The sequence below is a fragment of the Bos indicus x Bos taurus genome, chromosome 16 (assembly GCF_003369695.1).
Source record: "Bos indicus x Bos taurus breed Angus x Brahman F1 hybrid chromosome 16, Bos_hybrid_MaternalHap_v2.0, whole genome shotgun sequence".
NCBI lineage: Eukaryota > Metazoa > Chordata > Mammalia > Artiodactyla > Bovidae > Bos > Bos indicus x Bos taurus.
This window is the reverse complement of record NC_040091.1, coordinates 24875122-24901501: the sequence shown is the minus strand read 5'-3', so window position 1 is coordinate 24901501 and position 26380 is coordinate 24875122.

Here is a 26380-nt window from a genome sequence, read left to right as displayed (position 1 = left end):
TAAAAATAAAATAAAATTTAAAAAAAAGTGAAAAAAATAAAATTAAATAAAAAAAAAACTTCAATGTAATATTGCTTTATACCCCCAGAGAGGTACACACTCAAATGTCTAATAATACTAAGTGTTGATCAACACTACAGCAGTCGGTGCTTACAGTCACTGCTGCTGGGGTGTTAACTGCTTTGCAAAGCAATTTAGTAATGCTTGAAATATTTGAAGATGAGCATCCTCTAAAGATCCAGATATTTCTATTTTAGGCATGTGTTCTAAAGAAACCATTGTACTCATGCACATATAGGAGACTATTCATAGTAATATTGTTCCTTATAACCCCAAATTACAGAAAAAAAAATCTGTTTCCTTCTATGTGAGCTGACTATATGAGTTGTAATATATTATACCACAGACTGCTTGTGACAGTAAAAGAAAGAATGAATGAATGGTATCTGTAGGCTTCAAAAATGGGTGGACTTCACAACTATAACAGTAAACAGAGAAAGTAAGTCATAGATACATATGGAATATTTCTATTTATGTAAATTCTGAAATTTGCAAGACTAACCATGTTGTTTCAAGATGCACAGAGATGAGTTATAGGAAAAACAATGGAAGGACAATTACAAAACCTCCCAGACTTCATTATTTCTGAAGAGTTAAGGGAGAGACAGACAGGAGAAAAACTGGTTATTCACAATGTTCTGTTTCAATGTTGTGTGGTGGGTGTGTGCATGTTTTACTGTATTATTCTTTAGACCTTACATTGTGTACTTGGGCTCTGTGTTAGTTGCTCAGTTGTGTCTGACTCTTTGCGACCCCATGGACCCACCAGGCTCCTCTGTGCATGGGATTCTCCAGGCAAGAATACTGGAGTGGGTTGCCATGCTCTCCTCTGGGGGATCTTCTCCACCCAGAAACTGAACCCGTGCCTCCTGCATTGCAGGCAGAGTCTTTACTGCTAAGCCACAGGGAAAGCCTAGAGAAGGGTGTAAGGAATTATAAATAAGCCTGCAAACTGACATGACCATTTTGGCTTTTCAGCCATCATCCCAAAAGCTGTGGCTTTGGTGACAGTGAAAAACATGGACACGATTTTAAGGTTTTATTCATATTTCTGTCTATAGAGTGTGAGTGGCAGGCTTAAATCTCCATGGGGACAAAACCCATCACTGAGGGACAAGGAGGGGCAAGGACAAGGATGTCTGAATGGCAGGTCCCCTCTCTGCCTGAGGAGATGTTGGCACCTCAAGCTGAGTGTTGTTCCTCAGGCCATTCCAGTCACCTGCTGACAAAATTAGCTTTTTTTCCAGTAAAGTCGAAAACTCACATTTTATGTGAAACCCTCCAACTTTTAAACCTTGACAGTTAATTCAAATACTTAAGAATAAACCCTCCAGAACCATTGACTATGTCTGGAAGCTGCCCTAATGTGTGACCCACTAGTTTGCAGTCTCAGCCCAGAAGCCAGCATGGTGTCCCGCCCTCAGTAGTGAACATCCAGGAAGTATTTGCTCAGGTGAAGAATGACATGATGTCTTGTTTTCTCTGACAGTATCTGAGGAGACGCTCTGAGAGTGACATTAAACATTGGCTGCAGACTCTTTTCTGTTCTTCCCATCGAGAGGTCAGGTCTACATCCCCTCCTTGTAATACCAGGGGAGTTCTGGGGCTGCTGGATCAATCGACAATGGTAGAAGTGACCCTGTACTGCCCTTCAGTTCAGTCGCTCAGTCATGTCCGACTCTTTGTGACCCCATGAATCGCAGCATGCCAGGCCTCCCTGTCCATCACCAACTCCTGGAGTTCACTCAAACTCAAGTCCATCGAGTCAGTGATGCCATCCAGCCATCTCATCCTCTGTCGTCCCCTTCTCCTCCTGCCCCCAATTCCTCCCAGCATCAGAGTCTTTTCCAATGAAAAGACTCAGCTCAGCTCTTCGCATGAGGTGGCCAAAGTACTGGAGTTTCAGCTTTAGCATCCTTCCCTCCAAAGAAATCCCAGGGCTGATCTCCTTCAGAATGGACTGGTCGGATCTCCTTGCAGTCCAAGGGACTCTCAAGAGTCTTCTCCAACACCACAGTTTAAAAGCATCAATTCTTCGGCGTTCAGCCTTCTTCACAGTCCAACTCTCACATCCATACATGACCACAGGAAAAACCGTAGCCTTGACTAGACGGATCTTTGTTGGCAAAGTGATGTCTCTGCTTTTGAATATGCTATCTAGGTTGGTCATAACTTTCCTTCCAAGGAGTAAGCGTCTTTTAATTTCATGGCTGCAGTCACCATCTGCAGTGATTTTGTAGCCCCCCAAAATAAAGTCTGACACTGTTTCCACTGTTTCCCCATCTATTTCCCATGAAGTGATGGGACTGGATGCCATGATCTTAGTTTTCTGAATATTGAGCTTTAAGCCAACTTTTTCACTTTCCACTTTCACTTTCATCAAGAGGCTTTTGAGTTCCTCTTCACTTTCTGCCATAAGGGTGGTGTCATCTGCCTATCTGAGGTTATTGATATTTCTCCCCGCAATCTTGATTCCAGCTTGTGTTTCTTCCAGTCCAGCGTTTCTCATGATGTACTCTGCATAGAAGTTAAATAAGCAGGGTGACAATATACAGCCTTGACGTACTCCTTTTCCTATTTGGAACCAGTCTGTTGTTCCATGTCCAGTTCTAACTGTTGCTTCCTGACCTGCATACAAATTTCTCAAGAGGCAGATCAGGTGGTCTGGTATTCCCATCTCTTTCAGAATTTTCCACAGTTTCTTGTGATCCACACAGTCAAAGGCTTTGGCATAGTCAATAAAGTAGAAATAGATGTTTTTCTGGAACTCTCTTGCTTTTTCCATGATCCAGCGGATGTTGGCAATTTGATCTCTGAGGGATTCCTGCCCGCAGTAGTAGATATAATGGTCATCTGAGTTAAATTCACCCATTCCAGTCCATTTGAGTTCGCTGATTCCTAGAATGTCGACATTCACTCTTGCCATCTCTTGTTTGACCATTTCCAATTTGCCTTGATTCATGGACCTGACATTCCAGGTTCCTATGCAATATTGCTCTTTACAGCATTGGACCTTGCTTCTATCACCAGTTATCAGATCTTGCTTCTATCACCAGTCACATTCACAGCTGGGTATTCTTTTTACTTTGGCTCCATCCCTTCATTCTTTCTGGAGTTATTTCTCCACTGATAGATTTTTTTTTTTTTTTCCTGAAGTTATTTCTCCACTGATCTCCAGTAGCATATTGGGCACCTACTGACCTGGGGAGTTCCTCTTTCCGTATCCTATCATTTTGCCTTTTCATACTGTTCATGGGGTTCTCAAGGCAAGAATACTGAAGTGGTTTGCCATTCCCTTCTCCAGTGGACCACATACTGCCCTTGGAAACCATCAACTTCCTCTTCCTGTCTTTTGGAGCACTTGCTCTGCGGGAAGCCAGCCATAGAAAGCATCTGACTTCTCTGAGTTGGCCATCCTGGAAAAACCATGCAAAGATGCTCTAATTGGCCATCCCAGCTGAGCTTAGCAGACATCCTTGCCATGGTGCCAGCCATGTGATTGATGCTGCCTTCAACACCCTGACCAGCCCATCTACCAAAGGAAACCTGCCCCCCACCCCCCCGCCTGCAGTAAGTGTACTTTGTTGTTGCTGTTCAGTCACTATGTCCGACTCTTTGCAACCCCACGGACTGCAGCATGCCAGGTTTCCCTGTCCTTCACTATCTCCTGGAGTTTGCTCAAACTTATGTCCATTGAATCGGTGATGCTGTCCAACCATCTCATCCTCTGTCACCTTCTTCTCCTCCTGCCCTTAATCTTTCCCAGCATCAAGGTCTTTTCCAATAAGTTGACTCTTTGCATGCGGTGGCCTAAGTATTGGAGCTTTAGCTTCACCATCAGGCCTTCCAACTGATAGCTTACTGTGAATGGTATTGGATTCATGATCTCTGGAGAAGAAGATTTAGCTTCGGGACCAGGGACCAGTCTTGATCACTCAAGAGATTTTGTGTATCTGAGTTTTATTAAAGTGAAAAAGGACAGAGAAAGCTTCTGACAGAGACATCAGAAGGGGGATGGAGGGTCTTATCTAGGCTGTATATACTTTTACCAGACCCACTCCCACAACATACATCTTAAATTAACAAGATAAGAGCTAACAATAGAAAGGTCTTACCAAACCCACTCCCACAACATAGGTCTTAAGCTAACAAGATTAGTTAGAAAACCTTGTTAAGGAGAAGCATGAGCAAGATACACTGTTATACTGACTAAAACAAAGCAATGTAGGGAAAAAAGTTTGTCTTTTTCTCCTCCTTGAGAGCCTCAGACCCCTTTCTCCTTTTCGAGGGCCCTGGACCCCTTTCTCCTCCTCAGTGACCCTGGACTTCTAACCAACCTTCCTAGGAATTGACTCTCTCACAATGAATATCAGGTTTGATTTCCTTTAAGACTGTGTACTTACTTTACACTACAAGGAATATAGGGTTTATGCAACTGAGCCTGTGTGAATTCCTGACCCTCAAAATTGTGAGATATAATAAAATGATTGCTGTATTAAGTCACTAAGTGTTGAGGTAGTGTGTTATGCACTAATAAATAATTAAAAACTCTAAACCTCTTAATTTAGTTTCTAATTAATCCAACCATAAATCCTTGCCTGCTGTGGGCTTCCTTGTGGTTTGCTTTCAAGGAGGAGAAAGATGATATCTTTTTAAAATTTTTATTGGGTTATAGTTGATTAACAATGTTCTGTTAGTTAAAAGTGATTCTGCTATGTATATACATATATTCATTCTTTTTCCAATTCTTTTCTCCTATATATTATCACAGAATATTGAGTAGAGTTCCTTGTGCTATACAGTAGGTCCTTGTTGATTAGAAGATTTCTTATAAATATATATATAGTATCTCCAGGGAAAAGAGGCCTGGACAAATGTGTAAGAAGAGAACAATCACCAAAGAATAGTATCTTTGAGATTAGGTTGAGAAACCAAACATCTAGTCAAGGCTATGGTTTTTCCAGTGGTCATGTATGGATGTGAGAGTTGGACTGTGAAGAAAGCTGAGTGCCAAGAATTGATGCTTTTGAAGTGTGGTGTTGGAGAAGACTCTTGAGAGTCCCTTGGATTGCAAGGAGATCCAACCAGTCCATTCTGAAGGAGATCAGCTCTGGGATTTCTTTGGAGGGAATGATGCTGAAGCTGAAACTCCAATATTTTGGCCACCTCACTCGAAGAGTTGACTCACTGGAAAAGACTCTGATGCTGGGAGGGATTCAGGGCAGTAGGAGAAGGGGATGGCAGAGGATGAGATGGCTGGATGGCATCACCGACTCGATGGATGTGAGTTTGAGTGAACTCCGGGAGTTGGTGATGGACAGGGAGGCCTGGCGTGCTGCAATTCATGGGGTCGCAAAGAGTCGGACATGATTGAGTGACTGAACTGAACTGAACTGAGAAACCAAAGCCCAAATCGTATATAGGATTGCTATACTAATCATTTAACCATAAAGAATATATTTAAGGGTTTGTGGGTTATTTGTATGTGTGTGCTCAGTCCCTCAGTCGTGTTTGATTCTTTGCAGCCCCACTGACTGTAGCCTGCCAGGTTCCTCTATGGGTTACTTACTGAATTTTAAAACTCTGCTCTCTAGGGTAATCAGGGAACTTGTTTGAACAGCTACACTTTGCTAGGAGATATGAGGGATTCAGATACATGCATGATCAGTGAGTGAGGAAAGTACAGATTTTGTGCAATAGGGCTAAAGCCATTCTATAACCTAGCTGTCATCAATCAAGAATATTGATGGCAGCAGAGCTGGAATAATGCTTTAAGAGCCTCACAGTGCAGGAGATATCCTGATCCCCTCTGAGAGGGGCAGCTGCTTCATTTCCAAGAAAAAGTATGAGAGGTTTGGAGTGCAACACATTCCCTATAAAGAATGGGATGCCCAAGAGAGAAGTCTAGAGGAATCTTATCTGCTTGAAAATTAGTGGAGCTCTGAGACAAAACCTTGGACTGGCTTTTTAAGGATCCTGGTACTGAAGGTCCCAGAACAATGAGGTTTAAACTTTATGCACAGTATATAAGCTTTGTCAGAAGTTAAGATGATAAAAACAAACTGTATCATCTTAATACTGTTCCTGATGGGCAGGGCAGGCACCTACCTGGAAGATGAAGGAGTGATTCCTGGATTCTGTGAGGGACAAGGTTGGTCAGTGGTGAGCAGGGCTTTCTGTAGGCACTAGAGGATGCCATGTACATGGTTCTTCAAGTACTCCTCAGGGAGCACTCCCAAGTTGGTACTATAGGGTGCTGGGATATTAAGTATAACAAAATAAGTTTGATTATATGATAAGTAGGTACTAGGAACAATATAAATATAAAGCCTGTGTGGTAGGGTGTCTTGGAAAAGATGGGATATCAGGGAGGAATGCAGCTTTCATCTATCTGAGCAGAAGCACCCCTTCAGCATCTCCTGTAGCTTAAATTGCCAAGATTCAACATTATCTATATCAGCCATGACAGCAGCTTCTACAGAATGGGACTGCCTGAAGTTGAGCAAAGATCCACATGGATAATGGAGAAGAGGAACTCAAGGACTTTCAAGAGCATGTCCCAGTTTCCTCAGGCAGATCCAGTGACATTCAGCATCTCTCATGTAAAAGGCACTGTCCTAAGTACTTAAGACATAGAATGAGCAATAAAACCCTTACCCTCAAGAGGCTGGGAGTCTAGTTCAAGGAAAGTTCACCCAGATCATTTTGATGTTATGCAGTAAGTGTTGTAAGAAGGAGAGATCCCAGATGTCTCAGGGATACAAAAAAGAAGCACTTAATCCAGTTTGAGGTTTAGGTCAAGAGGGGATAGAGCTGAGAATGACTGAACAGAGTTTTGAAAGACATTCGCAGAAGCTGGCGAAGCATACAGTTGCTAAGAGTGTTTCTCGCAGAGGACACAGTATTAGCAAAGCTACTGAGGTGTGAAATAGTGCTGCATGGGAGATGAAATAAAAACTGCTTCTGCAGAGTGTAAAGTTCAAGGTCAGTTGAAGAAGACCAGTGGGAGATTAGGCTCACAAGTTTAGGAGAATCTGGCTATCCTGGGGTCAGTGACATGGATGGATTTGTACTTCATATAGAATATTCTGATGACGGTGCACGCAATTGATTTGTGGGGGCAGAGGACACAGGATTGAAAGTGGGAGATAAATAGAAAGCTATTTGCATAGTCCCAGCAGATTTAAAAGACCCAATCAGGGAAAGGGTAATTGATAGAAAGAAGGAAAAGATTAATAGTGTAATCAGTAGGCAAAATTGACCAGACTCATGATTATTCATTTTAAGGAAGAAGAAGAGGTTAAGTGGGACCCCCAGATTACTGGCTTGGACAGCTCTGTGATGGTAGTGTCACTGATCCAACGGGGAGTGGTTACAGGAGGAGAAATGGGCTGTGGTAAGCTTGGTAAGGTGCAGTTTTAAGGTGTCAGCAATTACACTGGGGGAAGCTCAGAATTTTTTTATTTGAATTATGGTTTTAATTGGTACCTTTAACCCCGGTCATCTTTTCCCACTCCAGAAGAGCCTGGGAAATTAAGGATTACATAATGTTGTAAGATTTTTAAAAAATAGAGTAATAGACCTCTCCTATTAGGAAGTTAGCCATCCCATCATATATAAAACGGATAACCAACAAGGTCCTACTGTATAGCATAGCACATTCTACTCGTTATTTTGTAATAACCTACAAGGGAAAAAAAATCTCAAGAGGAATACACACACATACACACACATACACATACACACACATTCACACACATGTGCATGTGTGCTCAGTCACGTCCAACTCCTTTGGACTGTAGCCTGCCAGGCTCCTCTGTCCATGAAATTTTTCAGGCAAGAATACTGGAGTGGGTTGCCATTTCCTCCTCCAGGGGATCTTCTATGCCCAGGGATCAAACACACATCTCCTGCGTATTCTGCATTGGCAGGCAAATTCGAATCACTTTTCTGAATACCTGAAACTAACATAATATTGTCAATCAACTATACTTCAAAAATAATTTTTTTAAAGGAATTTAGCCATTTTTCAATGTCCTGTGTCTGAAGCACACTGGTAGTTTATGTGTCACATACAGCAGAGAATCTGGAACGCTACTCAGTGACAATAAATAAATGCATTTTCTCCCTTCTCTAAATACAACAATATCTCTGAACAGCCAACGCCATAAAAATCCAAGTATTAGAACTCACAAGTTTTGAAACTCTGAGATGCTATGTTCAAGTGGAGTCTCATGAAATTCCTTAATGCTCTTCCTTGGAGTCTCTATTTACTCTTGTTCTAGCTGATGGTTGTTACCAATGTAACTCTATACATTTGAAAGGAAGAACCAAGCATATGGCCAGCAGCAAGATGTGATGGGGAGTTAGCTTAAAGCTGGAAAAAGCAGCCAAGAAATGGAAATTCCAGTGCAGGGGCTAGGAGCTGCATGTAGTAATAAGCTTTGAACACAGAACTGAAATTGACAGTGGTGACCCTGTATGATCAAGACATGGTCAATTGTGCTTCATGTCTTTGTCTGTTAAAACAGTGATCACAGGTGTATTTCAGACAGATGTCCATTAAACATTGGGCTGGGCCCATCACTGAGGGTACCTGGCCATCTCATCTTTGTGAAGCTGCTTCACTCAGTCTGTTTGAGTGGGGAGAATTGTTGCCAGATAAAATATAGGACATGCATGCATGCCAAGTTGCTTCAGGTGTGTTTGACTCTTTGTGACTCAATGGACTGTAGCCCGCCAGGCTCCTCTGTCAATGGGATTCTCCAGGCAAGAATACTGGAATGGGTTGCCATACCCTCCTCCAGGGGATCTTCCCAACTGAGGGATCAAACCCAGATCTCTTAGGTCTCCTGCATTGACAGACAGGTTCTTCACCACTAGCACCACCTGGGAAACCTAAAATACAGGACACCTGGATATATTCATATTTCAGATAAATGGTAAGTATTTTTAGTATAAGTAAGTCCCAAATATTGCTTCCTGCATTTTTATTTGCTAAATCTTGACACCTTAGTAGGGGATAGTGTAATGTAGACAAGTTCTGAAGCACAAGATCTTGCCTTCTCCCTCACCAAGAGATTACACAAAACAAACAAACAAACAAACAAACAAATGAACAAAGCTGACTATACTAGGAACAGAAACTATAGTCAAGGGGATGGGGTCCATTCTCCTTTTTCAGTCAGTTCCTTGCCTTCATTAATTCCCTTTGTGCTGTATGGTCAATTCCATGACCCAAGGTAGCCTATGTAGCTCTTTATTTCTGGCAACAAAAGAGACTCATGAATGCCTACAGATAAAACCAGTTTTGGTGCTGGAGGGAGCAAACACTCCACAGTAGGAAAATTATTCCTGGAAACAAAAACAAGTACTTTCCACTGATAGATAAGCCTTTAATATGTTAGCTTTTTATTACGTTTGCTTTTCTTTATGTTTAAAAAGGGGGCCAGATGTGTTGGAGCCTAACAGGTGGCCCAAAAGAAGTCAGTGTACTCAGCCTTCCTTCTATCTTCTGCCATCTACCCCCTGATTCTTTGAAGAAACTTTATGATTAGAAAATTGAGGCTACACTTCCATGAAATGGTGATTTCTATTGGTTCTCCCTTCGTCTGCTTGGGCTGTTGTAACAAAATGCCATAGATTGGGTAGTTTCAACAGCAGAAATCTATTTCTCCCACAGTTCTGGAGACTAGGCATCCATAATCAAGGAACCAGCCTGGCAGGGTTCTGGTGAGGTGCCTTCCTGACTTGTAGGCAGCTATTCTCTCCTTTTGTCCTCAAATAGTGAGGGCAACGGGGGCAGGGGTGCTCTGGCATCTCTTTCTCTTCTTATGAGGGCACTAATCCCAACATGAGAGCCCATCCTCATGACACCATTTAAACCTATTGTCTCCCAGAGACCCCACTTGCAAATACCATCACACTGGGGGTTAGGGTAAGTTGTTCTCCTGCATACTCAGTCCCTATGTCATGTCTGACTCTTTTCAGACCTTTGGACTGTAGCCCTTCAGGCTCCTCTGTACATGGGACTTCCCAAGGCATGAATACTGGAGTGAACTGCCATTTCCTTCTTCAGAGGATCTTCCCGACCCAGGGATCGAACCCATGTCACTGGCATTGCAGGCAGATTCTTTACCACTGACCTACCAGGAAAGCCCTTCATTTTATGGGTTATCAGAATTAAATGGTCGCTAAGTGTTCTACTGGAAAATAGAAACAAAATGAAAACCATACTGTATGTAAGGCAATATGCTAAAAGTTTCATTGTTATCTCTGTTTCCTATGAATGAAAATGAAGCCCAGAGAAGTAAAGTAACAGTCCCAAGGTTTCGCAGTTAGTGAGAAGCATATTGAGGATCAAAGCCCAGGTCTGTGTGATGTCAAAGTTCATGTTGTAACAAACCCTGTTCAGAACCTAGTACATAATAGGTGCTCACTTCAGGCTAGTTCATTCACCCTGTTCATTTATTCATGTCACACCCATTTTATCCTAGTTTGTGCTAGGTTATTATATGTTAAACTAATAGTCTGAGTGGGCTTCAGGCTATGATGCAGAGAACATTGGATTGGGGGTTTGACAGAAGGTTATTGATGTTGGTCCATGAGAGATTGAAATGACCTCACAAAAACTGGAGACATGGGCCACTTATGGGGATACCAGGAAATCACTGATCTAGTCCTCTGTGCCAGTTGAAGACATGGCCAGGACTTTGGCAGGGTGGCTGTCTTTGTTCTGCCTATCCCCCAAGCATGGTGTGACAACAGCTGGCCTTACCTAGATAGTGATGGTGGTTTGGATGCTTCTGTTTGTAAGTTAATATATGTTACCTGAACCCTTGGTTTTACAAAGTGAGTCTGCTCTAGAGCCCCACCGTTTGTAATGTATGTTTAAGATGACCTTCATGGTTCTCAACTGGGGGTGATTTTGGTGATGTCTGGAGATATTTTTGGTTATGGTGACTGGTAGGGGACAGAGAGAGAGGGGTAGAGAGCAGGGGTTCTGCTAAATATCCTGCAATGTACAGAATGACTCCTACTGAGAATTATTAAGCCCCAGATGTCCCTGATGCTGAGGTTGAGAAACTCCGTTTTACACTGGAAGTGGTGAACTCCCAGCTGCCTCTTCTCATCTCTGGTTCTGGACATCTGTAGGTGGCTTCTACTTCTAATTATTTCTGGGTTTTCGCTTCTGCTTTTGGTCTGTGGATATGCTTGTCTTATTTTAAAGCACAACTATGTTTTTCAGGAAGAGATTTCAATATTTTAACTACTATACTGTGTATTTGGCAGAGAAGGGACAACATATTCTTCAGAGTAAAAGAATCTTCACTCTGGTTTATGGTACTTCGATCTGTGAGTTTCATTAGTTTGATTTGACCTCTTAGACATATATCCCCTAGCATATGGTAAAAATAAATGTAAATTTCAGAAAGTGTAAGGCTGTTGGCCATGTCTCTGATGATGATAAATTCAGCAAAATGGGTGCCATCCTGAGTGTGAAACTTCTTGGGGATCAAGCCAACACTCTCCAAGTGAAACTCCTTTATGACTGTGTACCATGTGCTTTAGTGTGGTTGCAACTGGTTCTAAACCAGTTTACCAGTGACCCTGGTGTGACCTTTACCTAATCACATTTTTTCTCTTAAGCTTTCATCTCATTATGTGCAAAATAAAGGAACTGGACCAAATGATCTCCTGTTGTTGTTCAGTCGCTCGGCCATGTCTGACTCTTTGTGACCCCATGGACTGCAGCACTCCAGGTTTCCCTGTCCTCTTTACCATCTCCCAGAGCTTGCTCAAACTCATGTCCATTGAGTTAGTGATCCAACCAACCATCTTGTCTTCTGTTGTCCCCTTCTCTTCCTGCCTTCAATCTTTCCCAGCGTCAGTGTCTTTTCTAATGAGTCAGCTCTTCACATCAAGTGGCCAAAGTGTTGGAGCTTCAGCTTCAGCATTAGTCCTTTCAATGAATATTCAGGGTTGATTTCCTCTAGGATTGACTGGTTTGATCTCCTTGTAGCCCAGGGAATTCTCAAGAGTCTTCTCCAACACCATAGTTTGAAAGCATCAGTTCTTCGAGCTCAGCCTTCTTTACGGTCCAACTCTCACATCTATACAAGACTACTGGAACAACCATAGCTTTGACTATATGAACCTTTGTTGGCAAAGTAATGTTCTAAGATTCTAGGGTTCATGCCTCAACTGTGATTTATATAATGTAGGGCTAATTCTTTGCAGTTTAAATCAGAATGCCACAGTTAATATGTAAGTATTTATGGTAGAAGAACTTTTCATGAATGACTGTCCTTCCATGATCTGCTCTTTATGGGACAGAGATCAAGCATAAGTGGCAGCATGACATGGTTAGTTTCTTAACCTCCTTCTTATATATCTGATCTACAAAAAAGAGATAATAGGACAAAAAAGAGATAATAGTTCTACTAAAGAATCTGCCTGCAGTGCAGGAGACCCTGGTTCAATTCCTGAGTCTGGAAGATACACTGGAGAAGGGATAGACTGCCCACTCCAGGGTTCTTGGACTTCCCTGGTGGCTCAGCTGGTAAAGAATCAGCCTGCAATGAGGGAGACCTGGGTTTGATCCCTGGATTGGGAAAATCCATTGGAGAAGGGAAAGGCTACCCATTCCAGTATTCTGGCCTGGAGAATTCCATGGACTATATAGTCCATGGGGGTCACAAAGAGTGGGACATGACTGAGCAATTTTCACTTCACTTCATCTCTTATGATTGCTTTAAGAATTAAGAACAAATTTACACAGTAAATAGTCAACAGATATCAGTGTATAAGATTTCTAAAATGATCCTATGAATCTATGAAAATATGCATGGACTGTTAGCCATTACATAGATCAAAGAACACATTGCTTTGAATACTTCTTTGACTTTTCCTCCAGTTGTTTGTCACCACTCCCTCAAAAAAGTACACAGATTTGGTGCTAATAGGCTCTAAGAAGGCAGAGAAATTGCAAATATGAGTCTCCAATTCTCCTTCAGCTGGAAGATATCAACTCAAACCCTTTATCTAGACTTTAAAAGAGTTTATCATCTTTGCTATGTGTGTGTTCTGACACATAAGAGAGAGTACTCCATTTTGGCTGGGTTTAAGGAAAAGAACTTCAAGTCAATGTGCAGAGGAAAGCTTTGATTCACTCTAAATCTAAATCCAAACACACAAACCCCATTTGCAAGCTGGAACCTGAGTGAAATCCTTTGAGGCTGGCCTGTCTCTAATTAGCAGTGTTTAGCCCCTGTGCATAGCTAGGAACAGCCAGAGTGGCTTGTGCCATTGACAAGATAAGGACTTGTCCAGGAAAAAAAAAAATGCATTTGCTCTCACAAGAAATGTGTGCCCCACCTTCCCCCACTTTGCTCTTCAATTACTTTGGAGAATATGGGAGGAAAAGAAGATATTTTTGATGGTGGAACTATGAATCCGAGAGAGGGGATATGTTTTTAATTAAGAGGACAATAAAAATGGGAAATGAACTTAGTCAACTGTAGCTACTCCTAAAAATTCTTGATGCAAAATTAAGTAGGTTCCCGGTAAAGGAGCCTAAGGGAGAGAGGGAAGGAAAATGCAGTGTCTGATAAAAGAGGAAGTCTTTTGGTACTTGTACAGGTTTAAAGGCAAAGATACAGGACTTTCATAGTTAGTAGTGAGACAGATTCTGGAGAAAACCTTCATGTCCACAGAGAAACACACCCCTTACACCAGTTAGCCTTTGTAGTATTACAAAACACCCCCAAATATAAAGACTTAAACAATGATTTATGTAAGATAAGACTCAAGACTATATTGTACAATGTGGGGAATATAGCCAATTTTTAAAATAATTGGAATTATTTCAATTATTGGAAATGGAAAGTAGCCTTTAAATGGAAAGTAGCCTTTAAAAATTATATAAAAGTAATGCTCAGTCACTTCAGTCATGTCTGACTTTTTGTGACCCTGTGGACTGTAGCCCACCAAACTTCTCTGTTCACGGGATTTTCCAGGCAAAAATACTAGAGTGAGTTGTTGTGCCCTCTTTCAAGGGATCCTCCCAACCTAGGGATAGAATCTGCAACTCTTGTGTCTCTTGCATTGGCAGGCAAGTTCTTGACCACTAGTGCCACTGGGGAAGCCCATAAAAAATATAAAAATTAAATAAAAATAAAGTTAGTAATAACAGATTTATTATTTCTCATGATTTTTGGGGTTGTTGAGCTCAGCTTGGTTGTTATTCTGCTGGTCTTATCTGTGGTCACTCATGTGGCTCTAATCACCTAGGAACTTAACTGGGTCTGCAGCATTTAAGATAACCTCATTCATCTGTCTGGAACCTTGATGCTAGTTGTCAGGCTCATTCTTTTTCTTGATGATTCTCATCATGCAATAGTTTATCTTGGGCTTCCTTACATAGTAATGAGAAATCCAAGAGGGTAAAATGAAAGGTGCAAGTCCCCTTAAGTCTTATTGGACAATGTCATGCAGTTTCACTTCTGGAGCATTCTATTGGTCAAAGCAAGTCATGAGGTCAGGTGAAAAGGGTAAGAAAATGACTCTGTCTCTTGATGGAAGGAGTGACAGACTCATAATGGACATGGGGAGACAGGATGTATTTGGAACCATTATTATAACAATCCACACACTTTTACCCCCAGGTATGAAGCTGGGAAAATTTCTGTGCCTATTATGACATTCTCACAGTAGAAAATGTCAGCCAAGTGACCCCAGCCAAGAAGGTTGGAGTCAGCATTAAGCACTAGCTGACCTTCAAGGTGTGTTATCTCTATTCTTTCTGCCAAACACTGCTGCTCTGGATTGAGTGATATGGATTTTCCCTTTAAGATTTGTGATTCTTTCAGGTTTACACTGAGTCCCACTCATCATTCTTGGAGTTAAAAAAGAAAAACAAACAGTTTCGTACGGCTTTTTGGTGTGAAGGTACATGACACTGAAATGCATAAAGGAGCTCTTTATTATTTCCCCAGTAACTTTTCTTTTATTTCTATATTACGTATAATCTAATATGCAACTTCATTTCCTTGTTTCATTTTCCTCAGGGAAAATGTAATGTAAGGACCAAAGAGTCCCATTGATTGATGTTCAACTTGGGTGGGACAGGCTTTATCAAGAAAAAAATTTACACAGAGAAAAACACATGGAATAGAGATGCTGAGAATCCTCCTCCCAAAAGTAAAATGGGAAGAAATGAGCTATGGATGTCATCTAGTTTATTCTTTGCAAATTTGACAATCACATAATTTAGTCCTCCCTTACTGGGGCAGAATAAATAAAACTGACTAAAAGTTTCACAGGAGTGGAGCTCCCTCCACTTAGAAGGAAACATTAAAAAAATGGAGAAGTTTTTCTCCATACTTTGGCCCATTTAAGTTTTCTTGGAATATTATTGAAAGAAGTCAATTTGATAGGTTTGCTCAAAATAAGGATACCTGAAGATGCTTTTTTGGGATTTCCCCACTGGTCTAGCAGTAAAGAAGCCACCTGCCATGCAGGAAACAAGGATTCAATCTCTGGGTTGGGAAGATCCCTCTGGAGGAGGGCATGGCAACCCATTCCAGTATTCTTGCCTGGAGAATCCCATGGAGAAAGAAGCCTGGTGGGCCACAGTCCATAGGATTGCAAAAAGTCAGACATGACTGAAGCGACTTAGCACAGATGCACAAAAATGTTCTGGTTCAAGGCCAGATGGCAAAGACCTTGTATATCATTCTGGATAGGCTGGAAGTGCTCAAAGAAACACTACTGATAAGGATTCTAGATTATGTCTTGGTTGAGGACAGTGAGGGGAGGAGAGAGGGCTGTGGTAATGTATAACAATAAAATCTGCACTAGCCAAAGGAATGGGAACGGTGTCCGGTTTTCCGTGTTTGTTCATCCTGGCACAGATCATAAAATATCCTCCCCTACCTGGGCCTGGTGCCCTTTTACTAACTTTTAAATTATGATCACTTTCAATCATTTATTTTATGAGTGTTACTTTCAAATGTGAACCTATAAAGTAACTCTGTGTCAGTCTCAAATAGAGCATTTTGGGTTACAGATAGAGTATCTATGCCTTTTCACCTTTAATAGTGCACCACTGGTCCTTTGTATACACACTTACAAGTTGCCAGCCTTTTCGTGTACAATTCAACAGAGAGACAGGAAGCTGAGTGAGCCCAGGAAACTAACAGAACTAAAAAGGTCTGAATTGGTTCTCCCTTTCCCATAACCTGGATAAATGCTATGGCTTTGTGCCTTTCCCTCCAGCCAGGATTATTCTGTTGGAAGGATTTTATTTGTAAACCTCTGCTAGGAGCTCTTAGCTGAAACACTGGTCTGTCTGGTCTTGATGGCCTGGTCAGATAGCCCAAGCCCCCGCCACACAAGGAGGTAAGTCACAAGGATGTGAACATTTCTGTGGCATCCAGCAATCTGTGTTCTGCACTCTAGGCTGAGTCTAGGCTGACATTTCTTGTACAACCTGCTAAGGGGGAAACAGCCAGTGGTTTAGCTCCTGTGAACAGTTTGTTGTTTATCCAGTATGTAAATGTTTTTATTCAAATTCCACAGCTTCTCCAACTTCAGCACACATGGGAGTCAAACAAGGACTTAATTTATAACAAACCTTGATTCTGATCCTGTAGGTCTGCAGTGGTGCCTGAGATTTCTGCTTGACTCACAGTCTCTAGTTCTTGAGCCTCTCTTGGAAAAGCAAGGCTATTTAGACAACAGGAGAGAACTGGTTTTTTCAAAGAGTCTCTTCCATTCACAAAATTCTTTACACTCATTCAACTTGAGACACTGCAGACTGTCTCTTGGATGGTAGGTGCTAAAAAAACTAAAATCTGTCTGAAGCAAAAGGTACATTGGTGTCTGGGAGACATTTGAATAGGAGGCAAATAGGTACAGATGGGCGGAGAAGGCAATGGCACCCTACTCCAGTACTCTTGCCTGGAAAATCCCATGGACGGAGGAGCCTGGTAGGCTGCAGTCCATGGGGTCGCTAAGAGTCGGACACAACTGAGCGACTTCAGTTTCACTTTTCACTTTGATGCATTGGAGAAGGACATGGTAACCCACTCCAGTGTTCTCACCTGGAGAATCCCAGGGATGGGGGAGCCTGGTGGGCTGCCGTCTATGGGGTCGCACAGAATCTGACACGACTGACGCGACTTAGCAGCAGCAGCAGCAGCAGCAGGTGCAGATGGGAGAAGTGTTATTCATTGAGGAAATACAGGGTTCTTAGCTGGACAGCTCAGGAGCGGGTAAATGAATGATCCCCATCAAGACATATGGAGGAATTGGAATCCACTCAAGTATTCTTGCCTGGGAAATCCCATGGATGGAGGAGTTTGCTGGGCTACTGTTCATGGGGTCACAGAAGACTCAGGCATAACTTAGTGACTGAGCATATCAAGAGATAAATGTCAGGAAGCATGGAAACTCCTTACCATTTCTTGTCTATTATTTAATCCACCACAGCTAGTTACTTGCTAAGAAGGAGCAGTATTTATTTAAGAAATTTGTAGACACATCTTTCTTTATCAGTGAGGCTTAAAAAGAGTTTGTTTCATGAGTATAAATGTCTTTGGCTCTACCAAGAAAATCATTTTATTTATTTATTGCTGGGAAAGGGAGTGCATGTGCCTCCAGGATCCTCTATCCAAGGGATTCTCCAGGTGAGAATGCTGGAGTAGGTTGCTATGACCCCCTCCAGGATATCTTCCTGACCCAGGGATCAAACCACATCTTTTATGTCTCCTGCATTGGCAGGCAGGTTCTTAATCACTAGCACCCACCTGGGAAGCCCTGGGAAGGGAGAGGAGATGCTATATTTGTGTGTTGCTGAAACAACCAGTTGGAAAATGAACAAATAAAATAACACAAACAAGTTGATTGTCTCTATGAGAGAAAACCTAATTTGACTGCTTTTTGTTTACTTACTTTTGGCAAAAATTAATTTTGGCTTTGGTATGCTAATTTTAAGCTTTGATCTCTTCCTCCCAACCCCAACACATGCAATTAAAATGGCACAGTTTTTGCTACTTCTTTTTTTCCATCGGCTATTTCAAAATTTGGGAAAATCATAAAAGTAATTTCAAAGAAGAAACGACTGCACTCACTAAGCACTCACTTCAATTTCTTCTTCTTCATTACCAGCTTAACATTATTGTTAGCATCTTAGATGATTATTAATGTCTCTGTTTTTACTTCCCTGCATTGTACTAGCAGAGAAGTTCTAAGGCATATTCCTGTAAACTTCAGGTGTGTTCTATGAATTAAATAATTTCCCTATTCTTTTACACCATCATTACAGAGAAACCTGCAATTCTTTCTACTTCTTAAAGTTTATGTTACAGATCTTCTGTTTCCCAAACTCAATCTTGTCAAGTATTAATAATTAATGATCTATAAACCAATGCTTTTGAACTGTGGTGTTGGAGAAGACTCTTGAGAGTCCCTTGGACTGCAAGGAGATCCAGTCAGTCCATCCTAAAGGAGATCAGTCCTGGGTGTTCATTGGAAGGACTGATATTGAGGCTGAAACTCCAATACTTTGGCCACCTGATGCGAGGAGCTGACTCATTTGAAAAGACCCTGATGCTGCGAAAGATTGAAGGCAGGAGGAGAAGGGGATGACAGAGGATGAGATGGTTGGATGGCATCACCGACTCGATGGACATGGGTTTGGGTGGACTCTGGGAGTTGGTGATGGACAGGGAGACCTGGCATGCTGAGGTTCATGGGGTCGCAAAGAGTCAGACATGACTGGGTGACTGAACTAAACTGAACTGAACTGAAACCAATACTTTGTGTGGAATGTGTCACTGTGGACTAACAAAATCCTGCATAAAAGTCTTTGGTCATTTGAGTTGCCGTTCTTGCAGTAATTTGTTTTCAAAGTTTCCATTTTCATATTCTAGGTTAGCCTGAAGGGAGGCTGGAGGTTTCAAAATATGTCCACACATACCTTGATAATCCTGCCTTAAACAGATGGAGGCTGATCTTTCCCCTTCACCCCATGGGTTCAGCTTTAGTGATTCATTTGTAATGAACAGAATATTCTAGAAGCAATGGAGTGTGCCCCTGGGACTAGATTATAAGAAGCATTATGGTCTCCTTGCTGTCTGTCTTTTGGTCATTCACTCTAGGGGAAAGCAGCTACCATGTTGTAAAGACACTCAAGCAGCCCTATTGAAAGATTCATATGGTGAGGAACTAAGACCATGTATCAAGAGCAATGAGGAATGTAGGCGTCCTGCCAACAACTATGTGAGCCATTTTGTAAGTGGACCCTCCAGCCCCAGATGTGCCTTCAGATGACTGTAACCTTGGCCAACAACTTGATTGCAGCCTCATGAGGGATGTCAGGTGAAAATCATCCAGCTCCCGAATTCTTGACCCATAGATACTCTGCGGAATAATATATATGTACTGTTTAAGCCACTAAATTTTGGAGTGATTTGTTATGCAAGAGTAGACAACTAACACAGGAAATATATCTGTTTTACCAAAGACATATCTACTGAGAATTGACAGTACCCCCAAATATTTCCTTAAGGAAACTGGGCATGTCAAGAATGAATATGCAAAGAGCTCTATGTCAAGACTAAAGAAAGCAAAGGAATGGAACCAGAATTGTTGAAGATAAGAGTTAAGTAAAAAGTCCATTTCCCTTAATAATCATAAGCCATTAACTGTGATACAATTTCTGGCATCACTCAGGACTGGATGTGTGATGAGAACGGTAAGAAGTTGGGAGGCTGAGTTTAGGGGAGAAAGTGTGAGGAGAGCTCTGGACACTTATATAATGTGTTGACTTCATGGAATAAAAATGAAATTGCACTCTCACTCCCCATCTTTTCCTCATTTATACTATCAAGTCCAGTGTGGTTTGAGTGTGTTGCTCTATTCAATTTACATTAGTTCACAAAGCAATAAACAGGGCCAAGACTGCTGTGAGCACAAAGGTTTCATACTAAGCACTTTTTTTTTCTCTCGGTGTCAGAAATGTCTCACCATACAAGTTGATCCTGCTGAGTTCAAGTTTAAGAACATTTGTATTAGCAAGTCCTTCTGTGCATTCCATCTCTTTTCATTAGAAGGAGATTGGTGCCCTGCATGTGCAATTTTTCCGAGGGGAGGCTAGAGCTCTGGCAACAATCCAAAAATACTAATCACCTTCTGTTTGGTTCTGTCAGAGCCAACCAATTTTTCCTTCTTGTTATTTTCTCTTTCTCACATTTGGAATGACACAACTTGGGCCAGTTTTCACAGTGCTGAACCTCATGGACATATTATATAGGTGGAGACATAGAGCTCTGGGTTTCGTTGTTTAACCTGTTTTCATTTAGAGTAATAGAATGTTAATTCCGAGAATGTCTAAGAAATCACTTGGTCTAGTCATTGGCAGACTGAGTCCCACAGAGCCTTAAGGCTCCTTAGGAGCGCTCTGAAATCACTCTGATTTTATCTTTTTCCATTTACTTGTGTTCTGGCAACATTTATTTAAACATGTAGTTGTAAGCCTTTGATCCAGTCTATTGTCCTTGCGTTTAAGATGCTTAAACTGAGGTTCAGAGAGATAAATGGATTTGTGCAAAATCATATAGTTTGATTGGTTGGTTAGAAATGAGTCTCCAATCCCGTGCCATCTTCTAAATATCAGAATAAATGTTACACTCAGGGACCTTTAGGTAGAGCTGATTCTGAATGTGAACTAGAAGGATGTGGCCTATTTGAAATATCCTTCATCTCTCCCTTCTCTCCAGTCACTGACTTCCTTCATCGTTGGAAAGATACTTTTATCTTGGCTAGATTTTTCATTACTAGTGCCCTCTAGCATTTTACATATCTAGTCAAATGAATACTTTTCTTTAAGAACTATTGCACTTTAGATAGAAAGTCACAGATTGATTTTATTATACTTTATAAATGAAAGTCATGGATAGATTCTCAAAGTTACAGATTAGACCTTATATTCTATAATTGAAAAAGGCCACTAAGATAATTCTGAATTATTAAAAATGTAATTTCTCCACCCCCCACCCCCAAGTCCTGTTTTACCTAGGCTGTACATGGACAGTGTAAGAGGAACACAGTAGGTGGCTCCCTTGAGCAGGAGTGAACAACTTCGGTCCACTGTGCTTTCGGTAGCTCCTGAGTTCAAGATGACACCTGTGGTTTTCGCATGGGGACCTCTGGCTGCTCTAGAGGCTGATTAACCAAAGGGAATAGTGTAAGGCATTCCATCCTCTCCAGTCCTGTCTAGCAGTGATTCAGAACTCAGTGACTATGGAAAGCCCTTGTATGTGGGACTTCAGTTTGAAACCTTCCATAAAGTTTTCAAGGAATCAATTCAATTATACAGCAGGCAGTTATTAAAGTTGCTCCTAATTTTTCTATGTGAAGAAGCATGTTCAACTTTGGTTGTATCTTGGATCAAGGTTATGTTTGCGGGCTAACCAGATAAAAAGAGGTAGTGTTTTCTCAACTTGTTAGCCCCTCAAGTTCTCCAGTTTCCTCCCTCTCAATCCATTTCTTTAAACTTTTAGTTTTACATAGGAGTATAGTTGATTAACAATGTCGTGGTAGTTTCAGGGATACAGCAAAGTGATTCAGTTATACATACACACTTCTCTACTCTTTTTCAAATTCTTTTTGCATTTATGTAATACGGAGCAGAGTCTCTTCCATGTTATGTGATATGGAGCAGAGTTCCCAGTGGGTCCTTGTGGGTCATCCATTTAAAATAGAGCAGTGTGTACGTGTCAGTCCCAGACTCCCTGACTATCTCTCCTCCCACCCTTCCTCTCTGGCAGCAATAAATTCAATCTCTAAGTCTGTAAGTCTGTTTCTGTTTTGTAAATAATTTTAATTTTATCATTTTTTTTAAGATTCCACATATAAGAAATAGTTTAAAAATAAAATAAAATTAGAAAAAAAAAAAAGAAGAGATTTAGTGATGGAAACAGAAAAAAAAAAAAAACAAAAAGAAATATCATATATATTTGTCTTTCTCTGTCTGACTTACTTCTCTCAGTATGACCGATCTATTCTGATATTTGTAAACAACTGAGAGGGCTTCCCAGGTGGCCCAGTCCTAAAGAATCTGCCTGCCAAGCAGGAGATATGGGTTCGATCCCTGGGTCAGGAACATTCCCTGGAGAAAGAAATGGCAACCCACTCCAGTACTCTTACCTGGCAAATCTCGTGGACGGAGAAGCCTGCTGGCTGTACTCCATGGGGTCGCAAAAAGTCAGACATGACTTAGCGACTAAACAACAGCAGAAAATGTTCTTTCTGTGAACTCAAGTTGGCAAAAAATGTCATCAGTGAAAGTATTCTCACCTAATAACAATGAAATCAAATATTGGATATACTGTAGTCTTTCTTAGTCTGTGAAAAGACTTAATCATGAAATTCTTGATCTACTTATCATCAGTACAGAAAATTGAGTGAAAATTGAATTATATTCTAATTGAATACCTCCTAAAGTTCTTGGAATGATTTGTAATCTTGTTAATTTGATCAGTGGCTGTTATGACCCAGTAATCATGTATTTTTATGTGAATTTTTATGTGAATAAAATAATAAATTAATTTTTTTCAAGTGTCATTGTATTTATTTAGCAATTTGATTACTAGGTACTCCAAATAAATTAATACAGATGGTTTAATAAAAACAAAAAAGGGAAAGCTATCAGGTCTTACAAAATACTGTGCAACTAACAAAATATCCATAGTTGCTACTATATATTGAATGCATGTCATGTACTAATGGAGAAGGCAATGGCACCCCACTCCAGTACTCTTGCCTGGAAAATCCCATGGGCAGAGGAGCCTGGTAGGCTGCAGTCCCTGGGGTCTCGAAGAGTCGGACACGACTGAGTGACTTCACTTTCACTTTTCACTTTCGTGCATTGGAGAAGGAAATGGCAACCCACTCCAGTGTTCTTGCCTGGAGAATCCCAGGGACGGGGGGAGCCTGGTGGGTTGCCGTCTATGGGGTCGCACAGAGTCGGACACGACTGAAGCGACTTAGCAGCAGCAGCAGAATGTACTAATTTCTGTATTAACAGTGCCTGGCATACTTTAATAATAGGATGCATATATCCTAAATACACTATTTAATTCTCCCAGTAGGCCTGTGAGATAGGTATCATTGAGCACCATTTTACATATGAGAAAACCCACAGATGTGAATCTCCTGATGTCACTATTTAAGGAGTTATAAGAGGCAGAAGCACAAGTTGTCTCCAAATCAGTACTTTTAACCACTCTCTGGTACCACTTTTCTATAGAGTATTGGGTGTTAGTAATCAAAGTATACTAGCTTATTTTTTAATCACATTCAAGTGAAAAAAATGTATGGTCTATCATTCATAAAACATGTAACATGGGCTTTCCCTTTCTAGGAAAAGGAAGGATTTTTGGTAGGATGGGAAGATACCTGACTCACTCATTCTACTTTCCATTGAACCAGCTATGATAATTCAGATGTCAAGTTCAACACTCAGAAACTAAGGCTATTGGCCAATATTTGCTAATCTCTGGAAAGAATAACCTGTTAAGAAATACTCAGTGACAGGGGGCTTCCCTGGTGATCCAGTGTTTAAGAGTCTGTGCTTCTACTGCAGGAGGCATGGATTTGATCTCTGATAGGGAACTAAGATCCTGCACACCTCGCAGTGTGGCCAAAACTGTTCTTTTTAAAAAGAAATATTCAGTGACAGAATAAATCTTCAGCTTCTAATATTCAAGGATGAACAAACAGAAAGATACAATGAAATTAACGAGAAACGGTCTAATAGTTCAGAAGTCTATACTACATGAGAAAAATGCTGTGTGAGAAAAAACATAGGTAGAGAAAAAAGAAGAAAAATAAGCTAGATGTTCTCTTTATAGTCTTGATAAATATGAGAAGCATGGGCTTGTGAAACAGGGTTGAGAAATGAGATAAAAGTGTTCTTATGGAGTGCCAGCAGACATGAAAAAAGATCTGACAGAAGTGAGAAGAGAATTCTGGGAACTTAAAAATGCAATAGCAGAAGTAAAATATGCTTTGAAGATAAGAAATAGAATTGATACTGCAGAAATTCAACTCAATGATGTAGAAGATGAACTGTATCTCTTTATGAATGCTGAAGTAATATTTTTTTTAAATGAGGGAGAGGAGGTTGATATGGAGAACAGAAACTAATTTTACATACACAACTTTCAGAAGAGACCAAAACAAAGGAAGGAATAAAAGAATATACAAAGTAAGACACTTTCCTGAGCTAAAATCATCACCATCATCCTCATCTTCAACCTCAACCTCATCATCATCACTACCTACCAGCATCATCATTACAATCATGTGAGTTGTGATTCAAAGAGCTTGACATTTTTCAGGGTGAATTATTCATAAAGTATTACATTGTTGCAACATTTTATTTTAGAGAATTAAAAACTGTAGTTCAACAAGGGAAAAAACTCGTTGTGCCCTTAGATTATTCTTCATAGTACCTTATTAAAAAATTCACCAGTTTTAAAAATGTGGAGTTTTAATGAAAAATTTTAATCCAAGAATTCTGCAGTAGACAAGAGATTGCTTTCTAACATGTTGTTTATGCTTAAAGGCAAAAACATAGGCATTTTTAGTTATGGAAAGATTTAAAAGAAAAATAGCACTTTTGTAACTTCTAGCAACTGTGCCTGAAGACATATGACAGCTGCCCAAAAGATGAATCAGTTTTACCTGAGAATGAACACATTTAATCATTAAAGAACTATAGAGTTCAAAATACAGCACAAAATGTTAACTATAAATAATTGTTATAACTATAGTTATAAAATTAAACACAAATGTAACATGATGGAAAAATTCAATAAAAATAAAATTTTGATTTCACAAATTATACTTACAAGGATTGGAAAATGAGGATTAAAAGTATTTTAATTTCTTTTATTATATAGAAAGTCATTGCAGGGTACTTAATTTATACCTAAAAACTGCAATTTCAAATACACCTTTGAAAAATTTGAAGTGTATGGAAAGACATATTAATTAAGAATATATTCAGTTGCAGGTACACAATAGCCAGCTAATAGTAGCTTCAATTGGAGAAGGCAATGGCAAGCAACTCCAAAACTCTTGCCTGGAAAATCCCATGGATGGAGGAGCCTGGTAGGCTGCAGTTCATGGGGTCATGAAGAGTGGGTCACTTACTGAGCGACTTCACTTTCACTTTTCACTTTCATTCATTGGAGAAGGAAATGGCAACCCACTCCAGTGTTCTTGTCTGGAGAATCCCAGGGACGGCGGAGCCTGGTGGGCTGCCGTCTATGGGGTCGCACAGAGTTGGACACGGCTGAAGTGACTTAGCTTAGCAGTAGCTTCAATTACAGTTATTTAAAAATTTTTTCCATTATCAAGACTTACAGAGGTAGATAGTTTTTTGTGTTGTTTCAGTAAGTAAATAATGTTGGGAGATATATCTCCAAGTCTTGGGCCTTCCCTCGTGCTCACAAGATGACTGCTGTGACAGCATCCTGCTGACTGCATCCACGTAGGAGGAAGAAGAAAGGGAAAGTCAGTCACTCTAATAGGCTTCTGCTTATCTCATTGGCCAGAACTCTATTGAATGGCTTGCTGAACTTTTACTCATGCCCAGCAAATGTTAAATAAATATTTGCTAAATGGCTACATGAATAAAATATAGTATCTGAGGTTAAGACAATTATATATTTTAATAAGTTAAAGACTGTTAAAATGAGCTGAAAAATAAAAGTACATCTAAAATAAAAGGACAAAGACATAAATAAAAGTAAAATTGTTATAGGAAAATTTTCCACACCCCTCTCATATTTTGAAAGATTAGAGAACCAAAAATCAAGGACAAAGACAGATAATGTCGTTTCAGTTCAGTTCAGTTCAGTTCAGTCACTCAGTCGTGTCCAACTGATTGCGACCCCATGAACTGCAGCACGCCAGGCCTCCCTGTCCATCACCAACACCCGGAGTTCACTCAAACTCACGTCCATCGAGTCAGTGATGCCATCCAGCCATCTCATCCTCTGTCGTCCCCTTCTCCTCCTGCCCCCAAGCCCTCCCAGCATCAGAGTCTTTTCCAATGAGTCAACTCTTTGCATGAGGTGGCCAAAGTACTGGAGTTTCAGCTTTAACATCATTCCGTCCAAAGAACAGAGTTAAATAATAAGATTATCTAACAAGAATGAATTAATACATATTAAAAATAGAATACACATTTAAAACATTCACAAAGCATATAAAATTGAAGAATACAATGAAAACCTCAGTAGAT